The following is a 23,421-nucleotide window of genomic DNA, read 5'->3' as shown; positions in this document are numbered from 1 at the left end:
TCCTCTGAGTGGTAATTTGAGGTTGGGAAACAGGAAAAAGTCACACGGTGCAAGATCAGGTGAATACGGTGGCTGTTCGATGGTATTTATTGAATGTTTGGCCTTAAAATCGTTGATAATGTTGAACAAATTGAGGTGAATCGGAACAAGCCGGGCGTTGACACGTCGCATACACAAATTGTCCACCAAAATCAAACGAGCCATCTCACGACCGATGCCTAGCTCTCGTGCTATCTCTCTAACACTCACATGAGGATTTTTGAACACGATTTCCTTTGCCTTTTCAATGTTTTCGTCGGTGGTAGAGGTCGAAGGTCGTCCAGAACGCGGCATGTCTTCGACGGTCGTACGACAGTCCTGAAAGGCTTTGTACCACTCATAAACTTGAGTTTTCGATAAAACTGATTCCCCATAAGCCTTTTGTAGCATTCGCAACGATTCTGCACACGAAATTTCGTTCGAAAAACAAAATTTGATGCAAACTCTTTGTTCAATATTTTTTTCCATTGTTTTTTTCGCAACGCACTACTGAGGTGAACTGGTTTCAACAGCTGCCGTAAACGAACTGTCGACAGATCGCGCTCATTTTTGGCATAGTAATTAAGGACAGTGCTGCCAAACTACATAAACTTAAAATATCGAAAAATATACAGCGCGCGAATTTTAAATGAGAATTTCCGAAAACTTTTCGGTCACAATGTACATACGACTATATAGTATATATAATACTGACTATTATTAAAAGTTGATGATTCAATTCTACCTATAAAATTTTAATTAGTTAATAAATGCAACTATAATTTACTTCAATACTATAAAAAATATTATATAAAATTAATGAGACTTTGCCAAGGATGTGTTCAAATTTTAATTAAATCGAAATTTTAATAAAAGTTTTTAAAACCTGGTAATAAGGAAATGTAAGTAATTATTTTAAAATTTAAAAAAATACTCCTTAAAATCATATATAATTTTTAATAAATTTAATTAAAAATAATTATTAATTATTATAATAATCATAATTATAATTAGATTTAATTATATAATTATTATTAATTATATAATTATAATTATAATTAATTATAATTATTAATTAGTTAATAAATGCAACTATAATTAATTATATAATTATAATTAATAATTTAATTATGTAATTATAATTATAATTAATTATAATTATTAATTATTTGATATGAAATTTGTATTTATATGCCACTATTAAAGTTTATGTACACCACGTACTGGCTAAAAATCGTCTCAGAACTTGTATTGATTCTCATAACAATTTCATATTTTTAATGCACTTTCTTTTTCTCCATAAAAATTGAAAAATTGAATTTCCTGCATTGAAGATTTCAAGTTGTTTTGTGTAGGATGTAATCTTTTTAAGCCGGAAAGAAATCAACCTGATTAAGAAACTTTTAAAAAGTGTTTCATACTTGAGATTATTTGACTCGGGTAAAATATAATCTTGACAGATTTAGAAATAAAACCATAAACTTGACAGCCGCCACAATCTTGCTTGGTTCAATTTGTTGCAACTTGGCTTAAAAATGAAAGCATATAACAGCAATTACTTAAAGCATAATACTTTAGTAAGTGTGAAATAGGTTAGATTGAAAAAATTCCTCTACTGCACAATTACAAAATTATATTATATAGCATTGCGTATAATAAATCGTATAAATGTAATCGTATAAGAAAATTTTGTCAAGAAAATAATTATTTTGTCAATAAAACTCTGAACTGATATTTCATGTTAAATGTAAATGTTAAGTTATAAAACTGAGACAATATAAAAAATATTAATATTATTGAATATTATTAATTTTATTTAATAATAATTAATATTTAATAATATAATAATAATTAATATTATTAAATTAAATATAAAATTTATTATAAACTGCACTTATTTCTTTGTTTAACTCGGAATGCAGATTATGTTGAAAGATGAGGAAATACTAGATTCTGGACTTCGTTCACAAAGCTTTAAAGAGTTTTGTGTAATCAATAGTAAAATTGGCACAATAGGACTCTTCTGGCCGAAGTACCGGCCGCTGGGCGATTTCACGTCAAAGCTTTAATAATAATAAAATATTTCTTTGTTGCTGCTCTTTTAAACATTTTGTACATAATATTATATTGAAAACAATAAATTTATTTTTCAACTAACTTGATATCTACTTATCTGCATTATACCAACACAACAACAAACAATAAAAAACTTTTTAGTGATTTTTGAGATACCTTGTAGAGATGTCGCTCTTTTGGTAGGTTTACTTACGGATCACTTCAAACTAGGGAACCATGCTAGAAGATTAATTCTTCCTTTCAATCAAGTCTGTCGCAGCTAAGGGGAAGACGATGAGAGTGCCTCTCATTTACTATGTTTTTGCCCAGCTCGTGCACGGCGGCGACTCAAGACTAAAGGAGCCCCATTTCTTGAGGATCTTGATCAATTACAGGAAAAGGGTCGAGGTGGTTTTAATCGATGATTTTTCCTATATATAAGGTAACACAATGGGTCAATAGGCCTAAGTGGATCCACTAGTTATCGCCGGTGTAACCTATCACCTTAAGCGATTTTAATATTTACTTAAATTTATATATGTACATACACGCAGTCTTACATCGCAACAACAATAAATACAAGTAAGAGAATGATTTAAAGAATGAAAGAACTTCTATAATAACCATATATAAATTTCCTTTAACTGCTTCAATAGTCCTAAAATACTATCCATTAAAGATTACCTTAATTTGTAATTGTGATGTTTGTGGTATGTTTTATTTTCCGTGACGTATACATGTGGGAGTTTTTAGTGTTTATTCCCCCTAAAATTTTTCACTACTTTACTCTAGATACAATGGGTTTTTCGACCATATGTTTTTATATGAACTTTGAATTAGCTGGTTTAGAAATTTATATATTTTCCGATTTTTTATATGATTATCACTACACTTCAGTTGACGATTTTTTCAGAATTTTTAAGTTTAAAAGTAATAACACAAATATATTATTTTAAAAAAAGAGATCACTTATATATTATTTGAATTAAAATCAATTTAATATTTTATATTGACGGTAAGTACGTGATTTTACATATACATCGGTGTAGTAAATAGTAATAGGTGTAGTATATTTTTTCATACTCTATTTTCTGAATAATTATTAAGACCGACGTATTTCAAATAATTTTGCATTTATTAAGTGGGTGGGTACATAGAATTTTAGTAAAGTGAACACCTCAACGAATGATTTTTACTTGGAATTAAGTTGAAATAACTTTATGCTATCATTATGTGAGTTACTGAAAATATAAATGAAATTACATAGTCTATGTACATTAGATCTTATGCAAACAGTATGTAAGTTTATGAAGTTTTACTCGCAATTAAAAAATTACGTGATTTTTTTTTACAGATAGTTTTTATCTAGAAATCATTTCGTTGTTCTAAGTCATAAATTTTTAGGTGTTCGCAGTCTAAAAATATTTTTACATGGTTGATGGTTTTATAAACAAGTTCTAAAAAGTAAATATGTGTAGTAAAAAGTATAAAATGATATGAATGTCTACGTTTATTACAATAATAAAATCAAATTTTTATTATATTTTATCTTATGATTCCTTATTATAAAAAACTATAATAGAATGCCAAATAGTTTTATGTTATTTTAATTTATTTATAATATACTCAAAATAGTACAGTATATAAATAATATAAAAATAGTATTTACATTTAAGTAGAAGTAAACAATTAGTATAAGTTGTTACTATAGTATTATGTTTTTAGACCTGTATAGCACACTGTGTAAATATGTTCTTACTGGATGGCATTATTTACTCAAAGATATTTTTAGTCAAAAACGATTGAAACTCTATCTCTGTTACTGTTACAGTTTGATTGATTTATGTAGTTGGTATGAATCTTAAGCGTGTAAGGCGAAGGATCATACATACCTATATGCTAGAGATATGTTAGAGATCTCTGTATATCTATATAACCTATATACCTATATAATCAATAAAATTATTCTGCTTAATATTTATTAGTATATCATAATAAAACAATCAAGTACATCAAATTGGAAATCTAATTTCAACATCCCATGATTCATTATCCCATGAACTTTGTTTTCATTATAAAACGTTACTTAGGAGAGACTAAACGTTTAAGGAAGAGCACTATCTAATGTCCCTCATTGGATTAGCCCATGGTATAAATCGAACTTTAACAACTTTTTATGTTCATATTTGTATACTTTAATATCATTCTTCTCGGATAAGGTTAAATAGATGTATTTTTTATTGATACCTATATGATTTATTTTGAATTTATTTTATATAGCATATAATGAAATAGCTTAGGAAAATTATAATTTTAATTAAATTTTTCAATAATGTTTTTTATGTATAATAAAAAATATTAAACAAATGTTTAATTTTAATCTTAACAAAAAGTGACCTATAGCAGGATAGAAAAATATAAAAAACATTATTAAAAAAAATCAGGTCAAGAAACAAATTCAAAATTTAATAATTAAATTTTTCTTTTCTTAAAAATAATATTATTAATAACACTATAAAATACTAAGTAAAATTTGTTGTTGTTAGGACAATACCCCATATATCATATTTCTTGAAACGTTTAATTTATATGAATGTATAATAATGGCATCAGAGATTTAAACTTACATATATTGAAGAAACATTAATAATATATAAGGAAATTCTTAGCGAATAAAATTAATTATTTTTACTATAAGTTTTTTTTTAAATCTACACACAGAGCTCGATTGATATCTGATTCGACTGACATGTATTAGTTTTCATATTACTCTGCGATCTGTAATTTTTAGCTGCGGATTTATGTATTTTATTTATAAATTTATTTTATTTATATTTTGGTTCGGTTTGCTATGCATAATCAATTCACATTTAACAGTAAATTTGTAATTGTCAAAGTGAAAGTGTTGCAAAAATCAAGCATATATTTCACATGCAGTTAAACTTCAATTGAATTTGTTTAAATAATCAATTTGTTACTTAAGTTACAAAACGTGTTTATAATTTGCCGATTTATGCTGTATACATATATAGATACAAAAAAAAAAATTGTTTGTTAAATGATTATGTAATAATAATATCTATTAAATTGTTTTGATTTATGCATTAAATTACTTTTCACATTAAGAATTGTTTATTTTTAATGTTTAGTTTGTGAGGAAACAAAGTTGTCAAATGGTGATTTACAGATAAATTAGTCTAACAAATTAAATAATCTCAAACCTATCAATTAAATAAATTAACTTTAGTTTTATTCAAATTAGTATTTAGAGATCTCTAATAAAAATTTGTAAACTCATTACATCACATTATTACTTAGTCACATTATGGATAAACAATATATAAAAAGATAAATATAAAAGATATATATATTTATATATAAAAGATAAATAAAAAACAATTCTAATAAAAAATGTATCTAGAGCATTAGCTTATAAAGTTTAGTCTGAAGTCATTGATTCTGCTTCTACAAACGGTATATGATGCTACAATAAATTTTTAGATACTAAAAATGGTGACAAAATATTCACAAAAACCAATTCCGATGCCATCAACTTTATTTTTATAAAGGGTGTGTAGTGTAAAACCTATTTGAGTACTATAAGCGATATATAAAATATAAATAATAGCGTTTCTCATAAAATTGTTCTATCTGAATCAATAATGTTTAGGTATATAGCAATAGAAATCTTCTTCTTATACACCTTTTTATAAAGAAATAGCTACCTGTAAATACAAAAACCTCATAAGTAGTCTTTTCATTATGAAATATTATTTTGGTCAAACTTTTACGGAGAGGCCACCGCCCTCACATGCTCTCCTTGACTATATCCAAAGTATAAAAAATTAATTCTGAACATTTATCTTATACTGAAACTAATGGATAGATATTGATTATTCTGAAGAATACATATTCTTAAAAAGTCTGTTTGAAAACTGTCTTTCATTACTACAAAAACGCGTTGAAGAACGATGTTGTGTGGTAATACATGTTCTGTAAGGTTTGATTAATAGACATTGTTTAATCGATTTGTCTTATCGAACTGAAAAAATTTTACCCTCTGAACTGATTACACGTCTTTTTCGGAGACAGTAAGTACACAATATCTGTTATCTTAATAAACTTTATATACAAAAGGCATAGTTTGTTACTATGAGGGTATAAAAGTTATATGAATATATTTAAATATATTGTTACAAATAAAATTTTAAATTAAAAAAAATTTAATTCATAATTTAATAGAAATTGTTTTCAGAATGAAATATTGTAAAAATTTTTATTCTCCAATATTATTGCAAGCATTTGAAGAAAATTTTAAGGAACGAGTTTTTTACTTAAGTCTTTTGTTTTACTATTGTGAACTCATTGCCATTGTTAGTATATTTTCGGTGTTCTTAATAACAAAGACCATTTGAAAATGTTAACTCCGTATGACCTTCATAGAGTGGTATTTATGTTAAGTTTTTAGCTTAAATATTTCCAACTAATAAATAAGTTTTATTTACAAGTAAAAACAAATGAAAAAAAAACTAAACATGCAATTAAATCGAACGGAAATTGTTCAAGTTCATGCGGTTAGAAATATTGAAAGACATTCTAAAAGATATTACCCATTCGAAAAATGTAAGTCAAAATCTGAAAGAACCATAAAACAGTTAATTACTATTAGCCAGAAGTGAGTGACCGTAACTTGGTCAATTGCTTGCGGCCAAATTGACTATGTTATAGAAAAAATGAAAGAGAAAAAAAACAGAACAATAAACAACAACTTGAGTACTCGTCATGTATGTAGACAGGTTGGGTCTTGCATTGTATTTTGTCAGCCAAGTAGTTGTACAGAATGTGATGCTGTACAATTACAGAATAAACTTGAATTCAAATGGCAAAGCCGTGCAAAAATTATTTTGAAAATATAATAAAACAGATAAATGGATTTAATATGTAGAAAAATGTTCACCTGTTAACAATTTTGACTTTATTTAACCGAAAAGTATCTATGCTAAGGCTAATAGTTGCATATGAATACTGGACTGTGTCGAATCTTAATTAATTTATTTCAACAGCAATTAATTGTACAAAATAAAAGATTTACAAATTATATTACTCTATTGCAATTTATTTATTTTTTTACTTTTAATATTATTTATTACTTTTTATTTAAAATTTAAGAAATTTAATTTGAATTTAATAGTCATCATAAACGACGTAGAAGTAAACTTATAACACTTAAAACCATTTTAATAGTTTTTATTAATTTTAAAGTATAAAATATTCAATTTGGCTTATATTTCTTAATTCATACATTTTAATAATGCATATTTAATATGAATTTATTAGATAATAAATTTCTGTGGGCAAAATGAAATCAAAGACAAGTTTATTATAAGACTATAATATAAATAACTTTTTTATTTTTTAATATTAATTTTTTTGTCGAAAGTGACGCGTCTTATGACGAAAAGAAACTAATTAAAAGTTAGAAGGGTTGGAATAGAAATAAAAAGACAACAACAAAAGTTTTATTATTTTTAAGATATATGAATGTTCATCTGAAAGCTGTTTAAACAACTTCAATGCATCAAGGAACTTAAACAGCCAGAGAAACATTTCTTTATTTATAGAGTCAGCTTAGAAGAGACGAAAGTTCATAGCAACATCATTTATAATAATGTCCCTTTTACAGAGCTTTCACTGTGTATATTACTGAGATATCATATTACATTTACAGATTAATAATTAATTTATTGAATATATGTTAAGATGTACAAAAAGTGAGTAGTTCGTTTAATGAAAAATGTATTTGAATAGTTTGCTTATCTTTTTTATTTACTTTATAGTAGGTATTATCTGAAGATATTAAGTTTAAATTGTACATCAAATAAGATGTTATATATATATTGTTATATATTGCTTAATGATTTGTAGTTCCTCATAGTCTTCGTATGCTATCTGTAGAGTACAAACCACAATAATTTTTTTTCTTTCTTGTTCTTGTAGTTTAATTGTAAAGAATTTTACATAAAAATACTTAAAAAGTATTTTGTGTGGGTACAGATATAATTAAAATTAAGGTGCATGACTTTAACTGACGTTTTACTTCGCTTTAGCTGAACGTTCTATACGCCAATAACTTCGTATCTGAACACTTGTCGGTTTTGAAGTGTTTTGTTTGGTTGAGCTGAAAACTCTACTGACCTCAATTTTATTGTTAAGTTATGTGATTGTTACGAGTATTTGTGTTTATACAATTCTTTCGTATACACAATTAAGTGCTTTTTTGCACCTTTTTGCACACTGACATCTAATGTGTCTACATACAAATTTGTGATGTTTTTACTTACAGATTTGTGCTTAAACGCTTGGCATGCATGGCTTAAGTTCTAAATAAGACTCCGAGTCCATTGAGTATTTAGGTAAGGCAGTTATTTACTTTAATTTTTGTACATTGTCTCTTGGATTCAACGGTAGTTGTAAGCTTAACTTCAATTTTCAAGATAAAAAAAATTCTGTTATTTAACTTATTCCGTTAACAATTTTTTAATGATGTTCAATGTCGTAGCGTTAAGCTCTTAATATACAATATTTATTAAATAATAAATAGTTTAGAGAAAATTTAAAATATTTCTACATCAATATCAATAAGCCTCATGTTTCTATTTTGTCTCGTGTGCTGACAGACAATTAACTGAATTTTTTTTACTTAAGTGTTTATCTTGATTATTCTATTTGCAAATAATTATTTAAAATATTTTTTTATTTAAAATTATAGTATTGAGTATTGAGTTTTTCAATGTGGGCAGCGAATAAGTCAAAATATATAAATATATTTATTTTTTTTATTCATTGTGTATAGTTTTAAAAGTAGAGAAACATCTTCAAATACCTGTAATATATTGTTTTGCTTAGTAATATATTGCGAAGTCATTGAACTTGACCGTACTACTATATTTCAATGTTAGAATAGAAAAATCATTTCTTGCTAAAAGCTTGTGTATTAAATCTTTTGTATCTTTGACATTTTACAAGCTTAGATGTACGCCGATTTAGCTGTACATAAGACGTAAATTTATACGCGCCTTCAAAGTTAAGAATGCATAAAACACATATTTCTTTCAGAATTTACTGTGCTTTGAGGCATATTACTTTTTCCACATCAGAAAATGTAGAATATTTTGAAAGAAAAAACAGTAAAATGTTATTTATTAAACATTTTATAGGTGTTGTAATTTTACAGATTGCTCAGACAGCTGACAGACAATTCATCATTAAATTTTGTCAATTTCAACTATAGTTATAGTTATAGTTATATAAAAAACTCGATACCTATATATAATATATATAAATATATATATATATTATAATGCTTGAATGTTTCAGTTTAGAATCACATCTTGCCATGAATACGATGATTTAAGATAAGTGTTAATTTTATCAACGGATAACCGGTAACGTTGATGGGAATCGCTTGCCAGCAGGATTGTGAACTGCTCCGCATATATCTTTCATTATATGTAATTGTGCATTATTCCCAAAAGATAATTTTTCGTCATTCTCGAGTTGTTTTAAATGTTGCATGTTAGCTCATCGTTTTTGTGGAGATTCGACAGTAACTTCAATCAGAAATGAGCTATTGAACCGCTTTCCAACAATGGGACCGCTATACCAGAAAAAGCTGCCCATAACGCTTTATTTGACCCATTTGAAGTTAAAATCTACGAAATAAAGAAGGATTTGCCAGCGCTTCACCTGCCGTATTGAAAAGAATATGTAATAAGGTTTTGCAAAAACTAGTGTTTACTCCATTTAATGCGCTTTAATAGACTATCAATACAAATACCAAATTTTTCAAATAGTGGATTTATAGTGGATCAAATAGTGGATCAAATAGTGAATAAGATGGTGGTCTTGCAGAAAGCAAGACTAATGGGATCCCATGGACTGGGTACAATCCTTTGTCTTATGTCCTATAGGAAAACAGGCGAGTAGATTGACAGTATATACTATCTTAACTAGTCTCAACTAGATGACGGAAGAGGAATATTTTTTTACTATTGATTGGATAAATTCCTTTATACTCTTTGGAGATAGAGAGCAGCTACTTTAGGTAAACGGATCTTCAACGATACGAACTTATATGAAGTTACTGAAAATTAATATTAATGAGAAGTTCTAAAGTGTTTGAACCAAACCGGCTGGATTTAACCATGGCTTTTGCTTAAAGAACCGAATTACCAATTTATAATGGTGATATAGTTGTTAAAAGTAACGAAATTGCTAACACCTTCTAAAATAGCCATCTAATATATTATTATTTGAAATTTTATATATTTGGATCTCACAATTGATTTCTTACTTATTTTTTAATACAAAACTATAATTTGTACATAATTTCAGTATAATAATTTTTAAAATAAAAACTCTAGTATCGCATGTTTACTACATATAATATACAAATTAGATTCATCAGATTCATGAGATAAAATTAATCAACGAATTATGAAAGCAAATGTGTAAGTTTTATTTTATTCACTTTGCAAATTTATTACATTTTTTCATTAAAATAATTGCGCATAGTTCTTGGTCGTTGTGAAAACTTCACATTACCACTAGAATTCCTACTCTTTACCATGTAAAATAATGTATTTAAACTAATGATTAAAAATTATTTTATACGGAGTGTAGTGAGATAACTACAGCAACAACAATTAAGCAGCAATGCCATTATGCAATCAGGAGTAGAGCTTGAAAGCAAACACTAGAGGTTCAAAATAGTTGAAAACTCACTCATACTTTCTAAGTCATTAAATCATATTAAAGATTTAATTACAATTGTTGCTAACTTCATTTTACTTTACTTAAGCTAACTGTTCCTCTCATTATTCTACTAAAGAAATTCAACTGTAAAATTAAATAAATTAAAGTGAAAGAAAAAATATTTTAATGCTAAAGAAACAGGGAAGCGTGAAGTTTGTGTTTAAAGTTGGCTCAAATGTATTATGTTTGTTTAAACTATTACTAAAGCTTATTTAATGCAATTAAGCATACCAATCTTATCATTAGATATCAATCTTATCATCGATAACACTGAAACAGGACATAGTGTTGGTAAGTGGCACTTCCTTTAAAGTATTAACTAAAGTACTAAAGCCTTTAAAGGCTTTAAAGTACTAACTATTACTACTAACTTTATTATGGTATTAAAATGGAACAGAATAGAGTCAGTGGTGTTTGATATAGCAGAGCATACTAAATCTTATAATACAACAACTTCGTAATCAAAAGTATAACATTCTTCTGCCAATATCTTCTTTACAGAAACGATTGTAGTCATATAAAATGTAACAAGATGTTTCATCGACTACTGAATAAATACTGAATTCTGTCAAGTTAAAAAATTCTAGCATATTGAAATGATAGAATAGGTTGAATATCGGAGAGATATTTGAGTAATAGAGACTCTAGGTTTCCTGATGAGAATAATGTAAATGCATGCATAATGTATCTTAAGTTTAATTACTGTCAGTATAGTTATTCCTTGTTCCATTTTATTAAATAGACCGCCACTCTTAATGTAGTTTTTATATATATATATATATCAAGCAGCTTATTATTCTTCTCATCGAATTTGACTACAAGTAAATTTCACTCAACAAGAAGTGAGATAGGATTAATAAAAACTGTTTACACTTACAAAGTTCAATGCATGTTTATGTTCATAGTCTTCTTTTCTGGATAGATAATTTATTTCTTATATATAGATGATATATAGGTGATGTCTCTTAGAGATGTCCCGTAGAGATATCAGTCTTGTAGTAGGTTTACTAACAGGTCATTGTATTCTATGTAATCATGCTAGAAGACTGAATCTACCGTTCAACCATTTTTGCCGCAGTTGTGGTGAGGATGACGAAAGTGCCTCCCACCTGCTTTGTTTCTGTTCGGCATATGCGTGGCGACGCCTTAAATTTTTAGGGGCTTTCTTTTTTGAGGATCTTGACGAACTTCAAGACCACCCTCTATATAGCATCGTAAGCTTTATTAAAGGTTCTAGATGGTTTTAGCTAATGGTTTCTCAATAATACGGTATCACAATGGGCCTATAGGCCTAAGTGGATCCCCTAGGGATCGCCGGTATAACCTAACGTAACCTGACCTAGGTGATGTTTACAATTTCTGGTATCTGAAAAATTAATTAACAATTTTTGCTAACTGTTTAGTCTTGAATTAGTTTTTGGTGGGTTGTTGCGAAAACCGTGCGCCTTTACTATGCTTGATTACTGGAAAATGTTAGGTTTGAGGTCGAATTCTTACACACTTGCCTACATTTTTCTCTACGTTCAATGGATTTGTCTTATTTTTGATTTGTTATATTTAAACAGAGATGTTCTCAAAGATTTTAGTTTATTAGTTAATTGAACTTTACTTCAAGTACCATCTGAAAATCATTTTAACAGCATTGATATGATCTCTCTCGACATCGCTTCAGATTCTTTGCAACACTTTTTGAATAATTCTGATTCGATTATGACATGATCTATATTTATTAGCTTTATATTTAAGACTCCTCTAACTTAATGCATTCTTAATCAATTTCTGCATGTTTGACTTTATATTAATCTATCTTACTTACTTTGAGGTATGTTTTCTGAAAATAGACTATACTACCAAAGCTTTAATGCCGGTCTTATAAATAAGATTTTTTAACAATATTATTTTAGATCGTACCAAATATTAATAATTAATCTTGAACTTAAATTCTGTCATATTAGAGATAAAGACTCAGATTTTGACTACTGACTTAACACTGTCAATAACTCGTGTTAACTTAATATATTTAACAATTGTAATTTCTATATTATAATATATACGTCTATAGATACAAAAGCCTTTTTTCATTACTTATTTTAACTATTGAAAAAACTGTTCAATAAATTTTTTTCAAGCTTCGTCAATCAAGATGCAATAAAGTAAGAAATTATGAAAAATTATGTTTGCACTTTACGAAATTTATGAGATAAACTATAAAGTTCATGATTGTTAGAAATTCAAAGGTGAGAAATTTGAAACGGGTGTTTCTGTGCCTCTAACCTATTGCTTCCCAAAGGCTCTTAATTATAGATGGTTGATATATTTAATTATGATTTCTAAATTAAAAGTAGAAAGTATAAAATACATATGAAAATTTTTAAAAATCATAAAAAACATTAATAATGGTTAATTTTAGTAAATTTTTTTTAATTAATTGAAAAGTACAGTACAAAAGTACAAAAAATTAATTTATATTATTTGTGTAGTATCCATATACCAAGGCCAATATTAAGAAATAATATTCGATTGTTGGTGAAACAAATGCCAAAACACGAAAGGGTGATCACTGATCACCGATCACCGATCACCGTTCAACAATCTTTCAACTTTTTATACTCGTAGCTCATTATTATGCAGCAACATGAAGCACTACTCAAGTGCATTTACCCAACTTTTATTGAAAGTGACACGCATATCTGATGAAAACTTATACCAAGTAAATGTGAATAAAACGATGCTTGCCAAAGATTTCGACTATGTAAATTAATTACAAGTTTAATTGATAAATTTAACAATTAACGTATGCCAGATACATACGAGTAAGTGAAAATGGGCATTTAATGCCGTGAAGTTAAAGAGTTAGATGTGCCACTCAAATTATAATCAGATAAATAAACACTAAACATTTGATAAATGCATTGAATTAAACAAATTGTAGAAAATATTAGTAAGTACTGAATTATACACGCTTAGTTATGTAGAAATTAATAAAGAAATACTTACAAAATGAATACTTAAATGAATTTAAATTGCATTTAACCTTCAAACATTCGTAACGGTGAGACAAATAATAGATTTACGAGTAGGTTTGCTGAACAACTATTTGTACTCGTACGACTACGATTTTATCGACATTTATTTGTACATTTTGTTGGTTAATAATAGAAGTTTAGTTAATCATTATATTGCATATCATTATTATTGCGATATGTTTATTTTATTGGCTCAACGCACAAGTAGTTTGTTACGTATGAGTATTCTTAGTTATTTTTATGGCATATTTTTCTCTGATGAACGAACTAACTTTGTTAAATTAAACTGATACTTTTATCTTTAATTATATATATATTTGTTTGTATATACACATGTTTTCTCTGATCGGCTACATAATAGAAATGAAATCGGTTACATAAAGGTATTCGTTTTAACTCTAAAAGGCTTACCTATTTGGAAAACTCTATTGTAATTGGTTTCTGTAAAACACTAAGGTCAAGTAGGAGTCCTCATATACTTTTCTTTTTTCTTTCACCTAATGTTATGAGATTAAAACATGTGATTGTCTTTGAAATTAATTAAACAAATAAATCCAAATCTAAATTCAAGAGATAAATGTAATCGGCACTGGCATCATATCAATATAACTAAAGCCGATTGACTTGATTCGAGCTTGACATGAAGGTGAAAGTGCTTTTCGTTTTGACTTTGACTTATATCAATTGCGGTCTTAGCCATTTAATGCTGTCTTAGTAACGTCGTTGCAGTGTCTTTACATGCATACTAACTCATGTAAGTATGAGTACCTGCCTGCGCTGCACAGGTTGCGTATACGTCAGCGTGTATGAAGTGTATGAAAAGTATTTGGCGAGCACAGCCGCAGCACAGATAAGCTAATTTATGGCAATAATTCAACTAATGTGGATACATTATTTGAAATTTGCACGAAAAAAATTTAAATTACAACACAAACATTTAATTTTATAATTTATTTCATTGCGAAATTATTAATAAAATTTTTAGTTAATTGCCAATTTTTATGAATTACTTAGTACTTAAATACATTTTGTGAATGCAAAATGTTCATTTTAACCGCATATTAAGTGTGGCGATAACAGTTACAGATAATGTAACTGAAAGAAAAAGTAAATTGTAAATACTTAGTTATATTATTAACCGCAATCAATGTTTTTAGATAAAAAAGTAGTAAATGTAAATCATATTATTTATGATAATATTTATGGATATCACTCGTTTTAAAAATTCCAAATTCCACAATCAAATATCAACATTATTTTTATTTTAAAATAAAAATAGTTCAAAGTAATGTATAAGTTTCACTTAGAGGAGTAACTGTTTTTTAGTACTGCTATTTTTAAATTGAATTAAACACTTTGGCCATTAATATTATAATATATCAATATAATAATGCATCCAATAGTTGACAGATGAAATCAGATTTAGGTTAGGTTATATCGGCGATCCCTAGTGGATCCACTTAAGCCTATTGGCCCATTCTGTTACCGTATATATAGGAAAAACTCAGGGTTTAAAACCACTTAAAACCTTTGGCAAAGCATAAAATGCTATTTAATGTCAGTTTCTGTAATTGGTCAAGATCCTCAAGAAAGGGGGCTGCTAAAGTATTGAATCGTCGCCGTGCATGAACTGAGCAAAAACATAATAGATGAGAGACACTCTCATCGTTTTCCCCACAGCGACAGATGCGACAGATTTCATTGAAAGGGAGACTTAATCTTCTAGCACGGTTCCTATTTAGTGTCAGGTTTTGTAATTGGTCAAGATCCTCATGAAAGGGGGCTCCTAAAGTATTGAATCGTTGCCGTACATGAGCTGGACAAAAACATAGTAGATGAGAGGCACTCTCATCCTTTTCCCCACAGCGACAGATTTGATTGAGACTAATTAGGGAGACCTAATCTTCTAGCACGGTTCCCTAGTTTACTGTGACCTGTAAGTAAACCTACCAAAAGACTGATATCTCTACGGGATAACTCAATGAGAATTTTGGATTTCCAGATTTATTCATATATAAAAATTTTAGATAGTTTTTACAATGTTATATATATATATATTTATTATTGATTCAAAAAAATTTGTACAGCACTTACATAAAATTATACAATTTTATAAAAATTATAGTTGATACAAATACTAAATATTTGTTGTGTCTTAGATTAGCATACAAAAAGTGGTGAATATTATTTACATATAATAAAAATTCATATAAAGTCTTCAAAATTTAATCTTCTTTAACACTTAAGACACTTGTCATAAATTTGTAGAGATTATTGGTATTGCTAATATTTAATAAGACTATAACTTCTTCTTCGGACAAATACAATGTTATAAACAAACTATCTTATAATTTGTGTACTCTCTTATAATTTATATACCATTTAATTTAATACATTTTTATATAAAAATGATCAGAATTAATAATAAATATGCATGTAAAATGTCTACGTTCTGGTAAAATAATATCTTTGTATCTTAATCTTAGTTCTTAATCTTAATCTTAGTATCTCAATCAAGTTGAAATTCAAATACCTTACATCATCAGATTGTTCTAAAAACTTTTTGATTCCATCATTCTCATCACTTTGGAAATAGGGTTGTGCGTTTAATAATTTTCCAAAAGCTTTGAAGATTGAAAGTATTTTGGTGATTTTCATATTGGAGAAGCTCTAGAGTGAATTGAAGAATTGTGTGTCTATATGTTTGATGATCATGATTATATATACCTTCTTACAAAAATATTTTTTCTTCTAATAATTTTAATTTCCTCTTATACATGATTTTAATAAAAATATGTATGGTTGTGTTTTTAAAGAAATGATACGTATTTGATAAGATAATTGTAGAGAAATTCTCACGCCAAGTGTTATAAAATTTAAATATAAAAAAATGAGAGTAATTCCAAAAAAAAATTTTTTTATGGGCACAAATTGCACTTTTTGTGTTTTTTCTGAAATTGCGATTAAAAGTGAAATTATTTCATAAGCATTACAAGTAAAAAGTTCATATATGTGTTTGCAGGCAGTCAGATAAAAATGCTTAAGTAATGGCATGAAATTAATCAATGAAAGTTACAAAAATTGAGAAAAAAAATTTATTTATTGTATACAAAATTCGATTTTTGCCTTTTATTGTATAAACGAGTAGCAACATAACTGCAACACGAACGCAGCATATGCCACGCCAAACACTGGGTTATATATTGAGCCGTACTGCAATCTCATACATTATTTCGCAAAGAATTTCACCGAATCGCAACGTGACAGGCAACCAAACAAGTTGGGCATAAAGTAAAAAGTTGTGTACGAATAAAGTATCTTAATATATACTCTCATATACGTATGTTATATGTATGTAGAAATTTATATCACCTGAACTATAGTCGTTGAGGTATAGTGGAATAAAAGTACATTCGCTTTTGTGTACTGCGAAAATCTTTCGTAATGGAGATGAAATCTTGAATCTGAAAACCTAAAGAAATGTGCTGCAATGAAAAAGCATTTTTCACGCAGCAAGTGAATCAAGGTATGTTTTTTAGGTAGTTTTATTCAAGCACAAGTTGCGCTTTGCAGGTTGAAACTTCATTAAGCCAATATAGCTGATATCAAAGGTGCGGCTGCTATGTCGGCTGATTGCGCTGCATTTAGTGTTTATTATTATTTATTGCCAAAAAAAAAAACAAAGAAAAGAAATTAAGGTATTACTACTCAAAGCTTGATTGTAGTGTTGCCGATATCGCCGCTAAAAAATTGTTGTTGCTGTTGTTGTGAGTGATGTTGCTGATTGACACGGAATGCTGTGTACGGTTTCAGTATAGTTTCGTGATAGGCTGTATAATAAATGGAATACTTAAAATTTTATTAGCTTGAAGGACGACGGTTTTTGTTTCTACAATCAGACCTGCTGACCATTATTGATTTTTATCTTTTATCTTCTACTTGACTTTCGATTTTAAGATACATTTTTTCATTCTTGCAAATATTTGAGTCTTTTTGTAACTATTGCAGCATAAAAATGTTTTAAATTCAATATTGCAGATTTTCACTTCATTTCTGATGTTGCCTTAAAGGCTTGTGAAGTTTTTATGCATGTAAACTAAAAAAGTATGTTGCTTCAGTCTTTTGTTAGGTTTAAAGACTTTAGAGTTATTTTGCAATATTAATTTATTTTTTAAAACCTATAAATATTTGTGCTCTATTAAATTTGTTAATATATTTAAAAGTCACAAAAAATATGAAAATTTTACAATTTCAAAAGCATCTCTACCTTCTATATAATCTGTAAAAAAGTTTTATTTTGGATACAAAATATTTTACCCTACAATAACAAAATAACTTTTAAAAGAAAACTAAAATAAAAATTAAAATAAATAACTACTTTTTTACCACTTTAACTAAACTTAAATTTTAATACATGCTATTAACTTATGTGACTTGAAAATAAATTGAAATATGTAAGCAAGTTAGTATTGGCTTCGCTGTAGTTTAAATACTCTTCACACAGGGGTTTTGGAAGTCTATCTAAAAAACTCTTCAAATTAGAAAATCTATATTTTTTTAATGGTGCTTAGAAATTTGTAAACAAAAATCGACATGTGTATTCATAGACCTTATTAGATTGGTTTAAATATCCGAATTGATTCAAAATATTTATTTTTCGACATATGCTTCAGTATGATACAAAAATTACAGAAATATTGTTAATATTCTTATTTGCTTTACTCAATATATATGTGAAGAGTGTGTTAATAATAAAAGATAAACAAATATGTTTATGAAAGCCTACAGTTTTTTACGATTGTGTAAATATATAGTTTTTAAATATTATCCGTAAAAGATAATAAATTTAGGCTCCTTGAAGGCTCTATAAATTATTTTTAATAATTAGTTTTTGAAACATAAAAAAATATGAAATATAAACAAGCACATAAAATATATTATTATATCTAATAGGGGCCAAATGTGACCAATAATAACTTACACTAAACATTTTATGAGCGTGAAGAGACTTTCATTTTAAATGGAAATAAATTTAAATTTAACTTTAAAATTAAAAATATGAAAATATGAAAATAACAAAACTTAATATTATTATCACTTATTATATTAAGAAAAAATATACTTACTCGTGTCAAGATCAATAGCAAATTTAACAGCATGAATGATGTTATTGTAAACTAAAATAGAAATTTTATAGAAATTAATTAATGGTATATAATAATATTATATATTTAAATATAAAAGAAAAAAATTATAGCGCAATAGTTAATATGTGCAAATTTTCATTTTTTTCGATTTTTCAATGTAATATGAAACCAAGTATTTGACCCACATTCTAAAGATTGCAACTCTGAAATAAACCCGGCTGATGTAAAGAAATAAAGAGTAGCGCTGTGGTATTATTTTAGCATTTTTGTAAATTCGCATTATTTTTCGTTTTCTATATAATAATAGCTGCAGTTGTTGCTTTTAAGATTATGTAACTGTGTTGTTGAACAAAGCACAACGGTTATCTGCGGAATTGCATCTGTAAACGTGATGAACGTTACCCAAAGACAGCAGGCAAAAGCCAAAACAAAGTAACACAATTTAAAATTAACAAAAAATATATACTTGTGTATATACAAAGAAACTATCTACTAACTTAAATTGTAGTTGTTTCTCATGTCACCTTTAAAGACATCCTCAGTGCCTGCCTTTAGCTTATGGTAAGACAAAGATCATAACTTCCACAACAACAATATCAGCAATGAATTCCACTTAAATAGTACCGTAAAAGGTTGCCTTAATTCAGGCTTTTGCACTTATTAAATTCGTTACTGTATAATGATGACGAGGGTAGCAATTACACTTGGTACTCGTATCACTTGAAGTGTAAGTCAGTCACATGACTTTGCGAAAAATTGCAACTACAACCGACTGACTATGTAACAGCCAAGATACACATTAAATTGCATTTTTTTCCGCTTGCTATTTTTGTGGATTGAAGTGCTCTTGTCTAGTATGTACCACTTTGAGGCTTTTTGTTCAACTTCTCATATTGGCAGCAATTTGCATGTTGGAGCATCTATTTCTGAGACTATGTCAGTGGTCACAAAACTTACGTAGATTACGTAGTACGTGATGACAATGGCAAACATTTGTCTGACATTTCGTCTCGATTATTAGTGGTTTGTAATTAAATAAAAATTGTGTATAGCGAAATACATTGTTTCGCTATTTTTCCGCATTTTAATTTTATATTGGACTTATTTCTAATTATGGGAATTTGCATTTTTTTAAATTAACTTGACTATGAACTTAATTTAGTTTATACAATATTTGCAAATACTGTAAATGTCAACAACAAAACTGCAAATAAAGAATTTTAAGTTCTATAAATATATAAGTTTAGATTCATAAATATTTTTGAGCCGTTTAATATTACATTAAAATCAAATAAATCAAACTCTAAAAGTAATACCAAATATTAGTTTATTAGAATTACTTAAATCTGTTAAATGGTTTTATATTATTATGTTGAAGCTATTTGAGCCAGTGCACTTAAGCACTTTTACTCTTTCTTAACTCGAGGTATTCTTAAAACCCCTTGACACCTCTTTACGCCTTGACACCTTGATAACGCGGTGTTAGTAACCTGTTAGTTTTAATATTATATTGTTCACTGTTCCGACGTTGAGTATACTGAGCTTATTATACCATAAATACAACTTTATATTTTTGTATATAAAATCTACAAAACAAAGTACTTTCTGCCAACAAACAACTCTCCTGAGCGTCTTGGGTCCTACATCAATTGTTATACGACACTTATAAATTCAAAGTTGTAAAAGACTTTTGTTATTTAGGAATCAGCTTAAACACCAAAAACGACGCCAGCCTAGAGATTCAACGAAGAATCACTCTTGCCAACAGATGTTACTTAGGGCTAAACAGGTAATTGAAAAATAAAGCCATCTCACGACAAACAAAAATCACACTCTACAAATCTCTTATTATGACTGTCCTGCTATAGCGTGCAGAAGGTTGAACAAATACCAACAGTGATGAGAAGGCGTTAGGAGTATTCGAGTGAGAAATTCTTTGGAAGATCTATTGTCTCTTTCGCGTTGGCGAAATGTATCGAATTATGGAACGATGAGCTGTATGAGCTATACCGCGACATTGATATAGTTAAGCGCATAAAAATTCAGCGGCTTCGGTGACCTTTCCACCTCTGGCTAGAAAGGTGTTTAATTCGGTATCTGCAGATAGAAAATGCGGGTAGATGACGTGCGCGTGTTCGGTGGAAGGACCAGGTGACCAACGATTTGGGGGCGGTCGGTATTAACAACTGGCGACAGCAAGCAACTAATCGGGCTGACAGGCGAAGGCTACTCGACGCTGCCAAGGACGACGTATATCAGTAATGGCCAACTAAGTAAGTAAGTAAGTATATAAAATCTATTAGGCACATTAAACTGAAACACTCAACTAAAAACAAACTAAATATTTACATACAATAAAAATTATTAAAAGACTGAGATTTCGTATAAAATACAAATCTACTATTACAAAATATTAGTTTTATGTCGTAAAATATTTTTAAATATTTGTTTCTACAAAAAGTCACGCTTTTCGCAGATTTTTTATTTTTTTAATTATAACTTGAAATCAAAAAAAGAAGAAAAAAGTATACATTATTTTCTGTCACTGATAATGGAGCTCTAATTAAATGCGCAAATCACAGTCAGTCCAAGTGACCCGAGATCAGTGGCGCGTCCATTGCGTGGGCTAAAAATTTCGTAAAAATTTGTCGTTTTTTATTGTTTCGTAATTTTTTTTTATGTCTTAATTTTGCCTTTTTTTGAAATTTTTTAACACTTCTTTATTTTGAAAAAATCTGTTAGAGGTAAGAAATTTTAGTTTGCTTTTATTTCATTTTTCGTGCCATTTTTTGAAGCGCGACTTTAAGCAAAGTAATAAATTTTTTGTATCTTAATTATTACATGAAACAATCTGAAATGATGCAAAAATCAGTTGGTGCTATTGTTTCATAAAAAAAGAGTAATCAGCACTCGGTTTCCTTTTGTTAATAAATATGACAATTACATCATTAAATTTTTTTAGAAGTTCCATTGACATCCACAAATCTGTACTGCTGTACTACTGTATTGCTTACTTATTGCAGTACTGGACTTTAGTAATTATTTCGTATATTTTGGTTTTAGTAATTAGTGGTACATTTTATATAATTTTAAAAGGTATTGCAATCATGATTTTTTCAAACAAAAATTTTTGTTTGACATTGAAGTTAGATCATGAAAGTGGTGGAAGGAAAGTTATTTATTTTACCAAATAGTTTTATACTTTTGTTATAGATACAATGTGCTATAGATATACATAGGAAAAATATGTTTGAATTTTTTGAATGATTAATAATAATATTTTGAAAGTTAAACCATTAAAAATAATGATTAATTATACAGAGAAGAACGTAAATCTTTTAAATTGATAAAACAAGTTTTTAATATATATTTAGATTTAATATATTACAATAAAACAATGTCTTTTTAAGGGGAACTTTTATAAAAATTATTAGGCATACTTTAAAAATATTAAAAGATTGTTAGTTGTTTTATAATTAATAGTTTTTAGTAATACATGTTGGTATGTTAGTATAAATTTGCATTGTATTTAGTTCCGCATGGATTTCATGAATATATTTGACTTCTATGTTGAAGATATTATTTTCAGCATTAATATTTATTTATAATTAAAAATGGCAAACAATCATATTTTTCGTATCTTAGTAATTTCGATAAGAACTGAACTCAAATCTAAACGTATCATGATAAAAAGAGAGATTTCATTTTTTTTGTGAAGATCTGCAGCAATGTCATAGACTTTCTGTTTAAACCGAATTCTTATAATTATTAATTATTTTATTATCATTTATTATTATTTATTAATTATTATTATTAATAATTTTCTGAATATCAAGGTATGATTGTTACGAATACAATATAAGTAACAACTGTCTCGCCAAAAGAGGGGTCTAATTTAAACCCCTCTGGTTCATTCCAGTGTGCCCCACTGTGGAAATACTTAGGTTTTGTTAAAAAAATCACCAACTCATCTAAGGCAGATTCAAATTATACTAAAAACGGTACAGGTGTTATGACTAATGATGAGCGTTACAAAATAAGACTACAGTATTCATACCGATCTTATGAAGAGACAAAGGACACATATGGTTTTAACAAGATAGTGCTATGAATTAAACCGCTTGTACTAAAAAAGAAAATATAGATCAACAGATCAGAGAACTAACAAAAGCTACAAGAACTCATGCGTTCGTAAATTCTTATAGACGATCTTCTTGACTAATATGATTGTTATGTTTGTTTTATTCACAACTTCTCGAACAATTTTTATAGATTCTTAAGATATAATGCGACATTCTTTGTCTTAATAACTTCTATGATCAATTTAAGTATAACCACACTTTTCTGGATGCCATTGAATA

General features: G+C 27.8%; 1 protein-coding gene across 5 annotated transcripts in view; it reads right to left on the bottom strand.

The window, feature by feature from the left end:
• Positions 1–23,421, bottom strand: part of LOC119671269 (zinc finger CCCH domain-containing protein 13-like) — a 379,289-nt gene that overhangs the window by 15,085 nt on the left and 340,783 nt on the right. For 2 of the 5 annotated variants that reach the window (XM_038081818.1, XM_038081822.1), the window contains exon 4: positions 19,040–19,090. The exons of the other annotated variants lie outside the window; for them this stretch is intronic. The gene's annotated coding sequence lies outside the window, so the exon portion shown is untranslated. The remainder of the gene's footprint in view (positions 1–19,039; positions 19,091–23,421) is intronic. 5 annotated transcript variants of the gene reach the window in all.

The sequence above is a fragment of the Teleopsis dalmanni genome, chromosome 1 (genome assembly GCF_002237135.1).
Source record: "Teleopsis dalmanni isolate 2A chromosome 1, ASM223713v2, whole genome shotgun sequence".
NCBI classification, from domain to species: Eukaryota; Metazoa; Arthropoda; class Insecta; order Diptera; family Diopsidae; genus Teleopsis; species Teleopsis dalmanni.
Note: the sequence above shows the minus strand (reverse complement) of the source record. Positions and strands in the feature narration are given on the sequence as shown.